Source organism: Athene cunicularia, assembly GCF_003259725.1.
Source record: "Athene cunicularia isolate RWA chromosome 1 unlocalized genomic scaffold, athCun1 chr1_part1, whole genome shotgun sequence".
In the NCBI taxonomy this organism is placed as follows: domain Eukaryota; kingdom Metazoa; phylum Chordata; class Aves; order Strigiformes; family Strigidae; genus Athene; species Athene cunicularia.
In genome coordinates this window covers 91,980,038-91,991,470 of record NW_020799091.1, presented here as the reverse complement: position 1 = coordinate 91,991,470, position 11,433 = coordinate 91,980,038, and positions in this window count along the sequence as shown.

Genomic DNA, 11,433 nt, shown 5'->3' with positions numbered 1-11,433 from the left:
ACCCTCTCCCCAACATAGTGGGTTATTAGACAGCCCTGATGTTATTTCAGGTATCTCAAGCTGATAAAATGCACCCTAAGAGCTGAGGACTGCAGGGGTGCTACCTGAGGCCAAGTGTTATGCGATGCTCAAGGGGATGCAAACCCCTCTGTGACACTTACTAAAGGCAGCTGGGGCTGGGAGTGTTTGACCTCTGCTCTTCTGCAGGTGCACATGAAGAAGATTCCTGCTCCAAAAATCAAACCTTAACTCTCAATCCATCTTACTATGGGGCCAATTTTAACATGTCACTGGAAACAGTTGGACAACACTTGGGGTGGAAAGCTGGGATAAATGCCTTGTACCCTGTATCTGTTGAATGATCTGACAGCTGTCCACCTCAATCTTCATGGAACAACACCACCAAAAGGGTACATTTTTGGGAGCAGTCTATCACTGTGGATGCCCACGGACACAGGTTGTCACAGGGGCCTTGAGAGCAAAATGTTTTGAGGCACCACAACTCAGCCTGAGACCAACAGAAAGTGAAGAGGCTCTTCAGCCACTGGGTGTCTTGAGGTGGGCATTAAAAACATAGAAGGCATCCAAAGTGAAGAAGTTTTAACACATTCCCTCCTTAATTATCTTTAAATTGCCAGTACTAAAATTCAGCCGCTCCACTAGGTTGCTGTAAAGGTTAAATAGTGGCATTATTAAAGTGCTTTAAAAAGGTAATTAATCAGCATTTTTATTTTTAGAGCCAAAGTTATCCATTAAAAGAAATTTAAAAGTTATGTCTCATTTTCCTGGTACTTGCCTACCATTTATTCTTCAGGAATATCCATTTCTAAGGACTGCTGCTTTTCTTACTACATCAGAAACCCTCAGTTAATGCATTTCATAACATAATAATTACATTTTTGTGTCATTTAACATATTATGCATCTGTCAAACTCTCTCCAAGGCTTATTCTAAGTGCAATTGAATTCAAATTGAAGCAATGACCACACTAAAGCACTTATGTTTGGAGCAATTTCTTTTCCCTTTTCACAAAAGTGAGTGACTGAGCAATAGCTGGAGAGGCCACTGAGCTGAGCAAAAAAAATCACAATACCTGTCCATTGGGAAATTCCTTTTTTTTTTTTTTTAATCCCAGATCAAAGGAAGGAGTAATTAACAGAACTTTCTGTGGGACAAAAATACTTGTAAATTCCAACATAATTTCAGAATGCTCAGCTGAATCATTCAGTTCCTGGGAAATATCAGGTGGTATATGTATTAGGAGAGAGCCAGGGGTCTCAAGGAAGTTGCAGTACACCCCTAAGGAAAGCTGGGAATATGAATCACACCTTCTTTGCGGCACTTGCAGTTCAGTTCACCAAGCAAAATTAATCCCTTTTTATTTAAAAAAGTGAAAGATGATGATTTAGTTTCAACACCAATGGAATATTTCACTTTGATGGCTTAAGGAAAAAGCAAATGTTTCGATCTAAGTAGAAAATTCCCTTTGGATATTTTTACATTTTTGGAAAAATCTTTATTCTGACAGCAAAAGAACAAACATTTAATAGAAAATTCCCAATCAATCTAACGAAAAGTCTAAGTAACTGCTAGCACAGAGATACACAGGAGGCTCTCCCAGCAGCATTCGAGAATTTTAGCCCCTAACCCTTAATCTTCTTCTCTACAATGTCTTTAACTGAAAGTTATTGTTTTGAAAAAAACCCTCAGTTTTTCATAGACATGCCTTATTTCTGGCACAGCTGAATGCTGAAAAGTGAAACTGCAGAATCTCTGTTGTGCAGGAAAGAAAAAGACAACAGACTTGAAGCTGTCTTTTCTTAAAAAGAGCTGTGGATTTGACCTATACATATAATATGGAGCTAAAGCTACTTCAAAACCAGTAAGATTTCTGCTCTGACAAAAAACATTGATATTCATACATAACTCAAAAGCAATTGAAGATTACAAAATCCTATTGACTTTTTACGGAAATTTTAGAGGTGTCTCAAAAACCACCAAATAAAAATCATAGTATTCCTTTTCAAACACTCCAAACCTGAGATGAGAAGGGTTGCCACAATGTGTCAAAGGAGCTGCACAGACAGGACTTTGCCCTCATTCACCTCTGTGGGTCAGGGTCCTGGGGTGGGATGGGTTCCCCTCAGTGTACCAGACCTCAGATGAGACAAAGAGAATTGAGAATTACTAATTCTAGAATGACATGATGAGACACAAACTGGCCACGGTGGCACAGGTTCAAGTGTATGATGAGCACCTTATAATTCCCAAAGTCATTACAGCGATTTGGTTTCTCCTTTCAGGTAGAAATTCCCATTTTGAAATGTGAGTTTCCAAACATATTTTCCTCTTAATACTCCACAAAGGAATGCTCTTGGCAAGAAGATCAGTTTTGTCAAAAAAAGGATCTATTTACAGTCAGAAAGTTTTATAAAATGAAGATGTTCAACCAGTCCTGTTTTGATATGACAATAATATCAGTGTGCTTAATGTAATCAGCCTTTAGACTGGTGCCTTCACCGTGCCAACCAGAGCTACTCCCCATAAATAGATAATATTCACTGACAACAGTGAAAACGATGAAACGAGTTATGACATCTTTTCTTCGAGAATATGAGTGTGGGTGTTTATTAGCAGTCTATGTGTGAATTCAGTAATGATACGCTCCGTGTTTGCTATTAGGAAAAAGCATATGGGAGCCGTGTTCAGGCTGCTCCAGCTCCCAGCACGTGCAACTCCCGCACCAAGCTGCGTGGCAGAGGTGATGGTCCACGTGGGTCGAGGGCACGCAACAGGGGCATCTCCATATGCGAGAAGACCCAGAGGAAGGGATTCCGGGGAACGTGGGATCTCAGAGCAGGGAAAAGGCAGCAGAGCATGAAATAGGAGCACAAAAGAGCAACTCTCATGCTGAAAATCTCAAACTTCCCAGACTTGTGCAATAGCCAATCACTCAAGTACTTACATTCATTTTCTTTAGAGGTGACTGAGAACATAAGCAGAGGTGAAGGTCAGCACTTGGCTATAAACAATCTCTGACTTAGAAGTCTTGGAGGTCAAGAGGTCAAACACATCAGCCTTGTGAACAGAAGTTGTTCGATTACAGCCCACAAAGATGCACTGATTCATGCCGCTTGATCTCCTGAACACTAATTTCTTGCAGGAGAATATGTAGTCTTATTCCCCACAGACTGAGGGGAGGGAAATGTATACGTTGTTCACAAGGTAGTAAGGACAGTCCCTTTAACTTTCATTTAAGCTTGGTCAGAAGTGCTGTTAAATGTCTTTCCAAACAGACAGATGAAACACGCTATCTGCCAAGCCCATCTAAGCTCACCAAAACCAGTGACTGCATGGGGAAAGGAGCAGTATTCAAGCAGATCTGAAATCTCTCCACTTAGATTCTGCTGCAGAGAGACTGGGCATCACTCCAGCTGCCTGTCTGGGTCCAGTCACATCATTGCTCCTTCATATTGCTTCATTTTAAATTTTCAGTTTCCACTTTCTCAATCCCTTAAACTGAAATCACTGTGCCTGCTGGGTTTTGGTAGAAATAGCAACACCAGGTGACAGTCTCTAAAACTTCTCTATTCCCAAGCACCTCAGCTAAGCAACTGCTTGTGACACTCACTTCCCCACTGGTTTCCCTCTTTAGGGTTCTTCATATTTTTTCTTGTTAAAGTATTGCATGACAATGTTCAGATATGAGTCCTGTTCAACAGGGACTGGGAGGAGGGAAGATTTATCACAACTCTTCCTGCAAGCAAGGACACTAGTATGGTTAAAATAGAGTTCAACTATCTCATCATCGTGTCCTACAACCAGTTTCTGTTTAAAATGGTTCCAAGTAGGAAACCATCCCACTGCTCGGTACATTTTAACAGAGGGGTCCTGCAGAGAGGAGAGCTGGGCTTTCAGGAGGCCGGGGCAGAGGACTAAGGACCCAGCCAGCTGGGCAGAGTGATCACACCATTATCCATCCTTACACCTGCCTTGAGAAAGGGACCCCAGACCAGCAAAACATATACACGGAAACTTGATCCCTTTTTTTGTTTGTTTGTTTGGTTGTTTTTTTAATAATGGAAAATAAAAACATTTTGGAAAAGGATATTACCTTCTGCAGGAAGAGCAAGCAAAGCTTAGACCTGAGCTTGCCTGTGCCTTCACCTGGCACCCACCCTTGGTGCCCACCTCAGGGAGGGGGCTGCAGCCTCAGCTGGGGCTCCGCCTGCACAGCTAATGCTCGCCTCTGCCTCCTGCCTCTGACTTTGCCATCATGCCAACTGATGTGGCACATGTGTTTTATTCACTGTCTTCTTTGCTTAGCACACTATACAATTCCTAATGATTTTACTTGACTGGACAAATATCATGCTTCTCCACATTGTGATTCCACTTTTGGATTTATCATAGATTTCTTTTTAAGCTGAGGCTGAACAGCTGCCTTATAGTAACACCAGACATATGCCAGACCATCTACAGCCCTCATTCCTCCTCACTACTGACCCTCCTCATGTACTATTTCCTACAATCCTCTTCTCTCTCCTGCTCCCCACTTTTGATAACTAGGCTACCTCAGGACAACAGAGAGTAAAGATACTCAAGTGGGAAACAACTAATACGTCTGTCCTGCATTTAGCTGGCAGGGTGCAAGATCAAGCATTTGTCACAGCTTTTGCAATCTCATGGTTCCCTCCCCAACAACCTGCCCACAGCCAGCAGATAATCTCTGAACAGGCCTCCCTAATACTTATATAATATATTGATCCTGCCACATACTGAATTTTACCAAGCTGCCATAATACAATTTTCTGAATAAAAATTCAGATCCTACAAAATAAATAAAAAAAAAAAGAACAACCACCAAAAAAAAGATACTTAGATACTTTACTGCCCAAATCTGCTTCTGATTATCTTGTTTTCACAAGCTGTTAACCACTATTTTCAACAGAACTGGGCTGAATAACACACCTGGAAGCAAAGTCAGCACCAGGCTTAGCTGACCATATCACCTTGAAGCATTTTCTTTCTTTTTTGTTTCTTTTCCTGATAACACAAAAGCCCGCTTCCAATACCAACATCCCAACTGTTGTTGCAGTTGCTCCCAATGCCTCCATTTCCAGCTGGAGAGCTGGTGTTTCCTAGAGCACAGCGCTGTGCACACTCCAGCTTGCTCGTTACAATTTACAGTTTCCTCTTTCACAGCCCTGGGCCACTGCACAATATAAACAATAGCTATGTCTTGAAAACCATCCAAAACAAATGGGTCTCAGTGCCTGTGCTGCTCTCAGATCTGTAAAGAGAGCTTACTGTATGCACAGTTGGTTTAATCTTGTGAATAGTCTGGAAAGTATGATATAATGCTCACTTCCAACCGATGGATCCTTTGTTGGAGTCTTGCTAGAGAAAACTTAACCCCAGATTATTTTTTTGCTCTCTGTAGCCTACTGAATAGTATTTCTAGCACTATCTTTTTTTTTTTTTTTTTTTAACATCTTTCCTTGTTATAGATGGTTAATTTTTCTGTGAAAAAAAAAAAAAAAAAAAAGGAAAAAAGCAAATAATCTCCCTCCATCATTATGACTTGGCAAAGAAGTCACAATAAGCAGCTAGAGCTGGAGTCAATATTTGCCAGCACTCTGAACATTCAGAGGCATGCTGTGCACCTGGGATTTTTACTAATATTTCCTGGATACTCATATTTTTCTTTTTGCCTCCAGCACTGTTTCCTGCTGTCTGAGTAAACTCTTCAGAGATACTGTTTTCACAATCTCCTGTGTTTTATAAAATTCAATAGCAGTTTATCACTCCTTTGAATAATCCACTATGGCATATACCACAGCCTTCTGTTACAAGGTTGTCAGGTTGGAATCTTCCCTTCAACTCAGAGCAGTTGGTTTGCTGAGCTTGTCATGACAGAACCTCAGGTCACAGTGGAAGGATCTCAGTAAAATGAGAGATTACCATCTCTGTGAGAGGGTAGGCTGTAATTCAAAGGAGTTGACCTGAGAGGATAATCTGAAAAAACAGCCAACTCAGGTTAAAGATTCACATTTTTTTCTCAAATTAGTCTAGGTCATATATACTCAATAAGATTTATTTTGAACTTGTCACCTGGGTTTTTCTCCTCCTCATCTACTTCCTACTGATGAGAACACTTTGTACAGGAAGCAGACTGCATATGAATACTTAAAGTCATGGCTTTTCACTGTATATTATTATATTTTGTTGTATTTCCATCATTCTAGTCTTCAAGGTTACATTATTCTTCTATAAAATATCTTTATCTATCTCTGCATTGACAAAGCCTCCTAAATTCCTTAACAAATATCCATTTTTTTTCTGTCAAGGTAATCTATAAAAGACATTGAACACTGTTTCCCAAACCAGTCCTTGAAGACTGACCTCTACCCAGCCCAAAATTCTCCAATAATTTATTTGATCTGCTAAAGGAACTGGGACCATCATACACCATCAAAATGCAAGGGATATAGGATTAATTATTCTGGCTATCGTTAGTGAAAATATTGAGTATTAGTCACAAGAGGAACCTTTGTACTAATAATCCCATTCAATCTGGATGATGCTCCTTTCATTACAAGACTGTTATCTGCCTTCCAGCCTGTGTCTTATCCCCTTATAAACATTGTACATCTTCTTCAGCAATACTAATAACTTCTTGTGTGATACCATAGGAAAAAAAAATCTAGATAAATTAAATCTACTTTTTTCTTGTCTAAGAAATCATTTATCTCATTAAAGAAAAATGTAAGGCAAGTCAGACACAAATTATTTTTGGTGAAACCAAGTTGTGTTTTATCAGTTTATCTTCATGAGTTTAAGTATACTTTCTTTTAAAAATTGTTCTCTAATCTTCTATGCCACTGAATTCATACAAATAAGCCTGTTATTGCTTGTCACTTTTTCCCCTTCTGGTAGTGTAAAGAGCACATTTAGTATTTGCTACTCCTGTGGCTCTCAACTGGCTAGTTTCATTAAAAAACTTTGCAATTTCCATGCTAGTTCATTCAGTGTATAAGATGAACACTGTCCAGGACATCTGATCCATGAATCTCCATGAGTTTTAGTTCCACTTCAGGAACTGTAAATTGTATTTCCTTACACTCATTCCACTAACCAGCATCTGTGCCCTGATTTACTCAAATAGAAACCATTTTCATCCTGAGAAGTATTTATTTATGTGTAGGACCATAACCTCCCCTGGGGAAGTGGCCTCATTCATTTTCCCCTTAACTGGTTTTCATAATCCCAGATGCTGTTTGTCTATCCTGATACTTCATGGTCATGTGATGTAGTTTTCTTTGTTGATCACTCCTTTTGTCTATTCCTACAGGATCTTTTCCTACAGATCTTTTTGCTGTGATGATCCACTCATGAGCTTCCAAGGCCTACTCTTTTCTTGGTCTTGATTTGCATACAAGTTCCAAAATGGTTTTTTTAACTTCTGTAAACAGGAGACTACAGTCGAGTGGGGGTGTTTCTAATGAGGTTCTGCAGGGACAGGCCCCTGGCCTTAGGCTTTTGAGTAGTTTTTTTCAGTTTGGAATAAAAGAACACCTTTATCTTCAAAATATGCAGATGATAGGAAACTAAATGTTTAGTAAATAAGGAAGAGGAAAGAAGCTCATAGAATTAGTATGGTCCTTAGATGTATAAGCAGAATAAATGTAGAGATTTTATATTAAATTTACATTTGTCACTGATGAAACTGCTGTTGAATCTGGTTGTGTTAAACAATATAATGAAAGTAAATGAATGTGTAAGAATCTGAGAATGTCAAGAATGATACAGGACTGGAAATTTTTTTTATTGTAACTGATTTAGGGTAGAGCCAACCTGTGGGACACAGGTACCTTCTGTATCTGAGGGGAGTGCAGAACCACATCTATGAGATTTTGGCATATCAATATGCCTGCTGATGGCAACAGACTATGCTGGAGAGGTGAGATGGACGTGGGATAATACCTTATGTCTTCCTTCTTTCTACATTGTCCAACTTCCCCAAGTCTTAATGGACTCTCACCTCTGCCCTCTGCAAAGCATGAAATCTGTTTGATGGAACCCATCTATTTCTGTCGTCTGCTGATGTGCCCAATGAATTCCCTGCAGTGGTCTCCCTTTCCAATAGAGAATCATTTCCTCTGCACACTCTGATCTTCAAAGGATCTCTGCCCATCTAGGCAGATGCCTCTGATAACCATAATGTATCTCACTTGATGTTACTGCAGCCTCCAGTATGGAGAGATAATTCGCTCTCATGAACTGTTTACAAGCTTTAGAAGTTCAGATTTTCACCTTTTCAAAAATAGAAAAAAGTGTCAGCTGCTAACAACAATCTTTTAAGAGGCAGAGGTTCTCCAAGGATTCTGCGTACACCAGGATTTTCAATGTTCTGAGATGCAACAAGGCAGCTCTGTTGATCATCACGTATCCCATTAAATCATTTATTGTTGAAATCTCTCTACAAAATCCCTTCTAAAAAACAGATAATATTTTGTATTATTTATTACAAAATCCTGCTCTGCCAACAGCAAGACTCTCTTCATACAGAACTTCAATAATGGTAAACTAACTGATTTACTGCAAACTAACTGATTTACTGGAAGAGCTCTTACATTTTTAATAGCTCTGTCTGTGTGCCTGCTGTTATTGCACCCTGCAAAAGTGGCAAATTAAATACAGGACAGATGTTCTGAAAGCTGAAAAAAAGAACACTACAGTTTTAACAAACAGCTACCTGTCTGGGACCTCTGCTGGAAGAAAAATCCCATTTCTAGGTGGCTTTTGTTGAACGGGGTTTAAACAGGTTAGGAAGTATTATTTGCCATACTGTTGTCATGGCACTTTTGAAAGTCAGACTGCTGACCAGTGATAAACAGGCATCTTTTCCAGCAGAACAAGGGTTTATTGAGACACAGAGATTAATTTTGTTCCACCAAAGATCAAATCTGAGAATTCATTTTGGACAATATATTTCTCACCTTTTTCAAGAAACAGCAATCTCAGATTTAATTACATTTTTATGCTCTAATGCCCCAACAAAAGTAGTCAATTTTCTCTTCATAAAGTGGACACTTATTCCAGTGGTCTGGAATAAGAACAGACTTACTCTGTAGCAGAGAACTGCTGACCTTCTTCGTTTAAAGTAACTACTAAGCATCAGGAGTTTAAATTTAAATGGGCCTATAGGAGAAAGAAGAGTGTCCAATACTCTATGGTACAAAGGTGCAACAGGTCAAATTCAACCTACGTGCCACTCCTCTGAAGCCCATTGATCAGTAAGAATTTGGTTTGATGTATTGAAAGTGATGAGAATCAGCTGCAGACTGGTTGCAGGGGCTGTTTATTCATGGCTCACATGTCCTGCACAGAGAAAAGGAAGCAGTAAATGCTACATGGTTCCTTCAAATTCAAGGCACTAAAATTCGAAATGTGCCAGATTTCAAATGTGTCCAGCAAGAATAAACAACAGATTGTTTCTACTGAGAGCTGGAACTGTACTGAGCAATACATGAAGAACAGGTACCTCCCAACCTGATGGTAGTATTTAAAGGGTCACACAATTGAATTGGGTTTTTTTCCCTCCCTTTAACCCTCTGAAAACCTTATGAACATTGCTGCTTTAGGCACCTAAGAGTTCTGGACATAAAGTCCCATGAAAACAGTATCTCCTTTAAATGTTTTGTCTCAGCTGCATATAGACCCTCTTTGTAACCCCATTCAGTGCCATGAATGACATACAGATTTCAATTCAAGCAGCTTAATCTGGTTTTAGAAAATAAGTCCAAGAAGGCATGGCAGAGAGCTGCTGGAAGTGTGGATACTTGTCTTTGCATTTTTATATAAGCCTATCTCAATGACATGCAATTTCACATGAAGATTGTGCTTCATAGGGATATGTACTATGATGCTACTGATGCAAAGGTTTGTTGAAGCAGGCTTAATGCTACTCTGTAATCGACATGAGGAATTACATCCCTTTCTTGTAGCTGCCAAGCCCTTTAAATGATGAATAGGGAAGGAAAATGGATGGGAAGATACTAGAGCATTAGGTTAAAGTCGTGGCACTCTGTTAAGGGCCATGTAAATAAAATTGAATAGGATCCATGCCCCAAAAAAACAGAGTTTTAGACAAGCAGGAAGACACGTGATGATAGACAGGCAGGAAGACATTTTTTACGATGAGGGTGGAGAGACACTGGCACAGGTCGCCCAGAGAAGCTGTGGCTGCCCCCTCCCTGGCAGAGTTCAAGGCAGGGCTGGATGGGGCTTTGAGCAACCTGATATAGTGGAAGGTGTCCCTGCCCATGGCAGGGGAGTTGGATTAGATGACCATTAAAGGTCCTTTCCAACCCAAACTATTCTATGATTCTCTGATTCTATGAAAGCAAAAGGAAACAGGCAACCAATACCAGTCAGCAGTAAACAGTACATCCACAGATGAGCTATCTTCAACCTTTCATTTAGCTCACAAAATGATAGTAGAATCCTTTACCCTCCTAGTACTCTGCTGGAATACTGTAATCGCATACAAGCACAGCAGTCAGGACTCCATGCTTCCCACCAGCCTTCAGGAGAAATCAACTTAATGTGGTTAACAAGTCACACTTAGATATGAATGAATTGCAGCAAAATGCAAGCCTGCCTGTTCAATTATAAAATATGTCAAGGCCTTCCAGAAGTGATTAGCACCATAACTTTGAATAAGGTTACCAGAGGCGTGACTGACTAATTGGCAATGCTAAATTTATTTTTAAACGCCAAACAGCATCTCACTACTGTGGGTTGCTATATGGACAATGTATACCATTTGGTAAATGATGACACATGTATCTGAGGGGTTCATCTGTATCTCAGACAAACAAACAACATCAAAAGAGTTTGTCAGATGACTGGCAAAAACCATAAACTACAAAGTTATTAGGGCTAAAGCCTCCTTTTTCTTCCTAGATGAAGGACTGCTACCTGATGACATTGTTAAAGTTAAGATAATTATAAATAACAGAAAAATATATACATTGATCTTTATGGAAAATAGTCTTTCCAGATGCTGTAGAGCCATTTTAATCATCCCAGCCCAAAGGATGCTGAAACAGAGCAACTGGTGACTGGTTTGACTGCTCTGAAAATATTGTTTTGCTGGGAGCTGTTTACTTCCACTTCTTCAGTTACTTACTTAAAGGCTCAGGCATTGTGTTTATGGTTTTAATTTCTTATAGAAGCATCTTACCTGACCTTTATGACATGCTGTCCTCCCCCAGGGAGAGATTCCATGTACGTCACCCAGATATGAAACACAAACAGCTGGAGAAACAGAAGGGATGAAGTGACATCACATCTAATACAAGGGTAGCACTTTTACTGTTGAATTGTTTAACAGCAGGTCTTTCTAAGTGCTCTATCTGAGTGAGG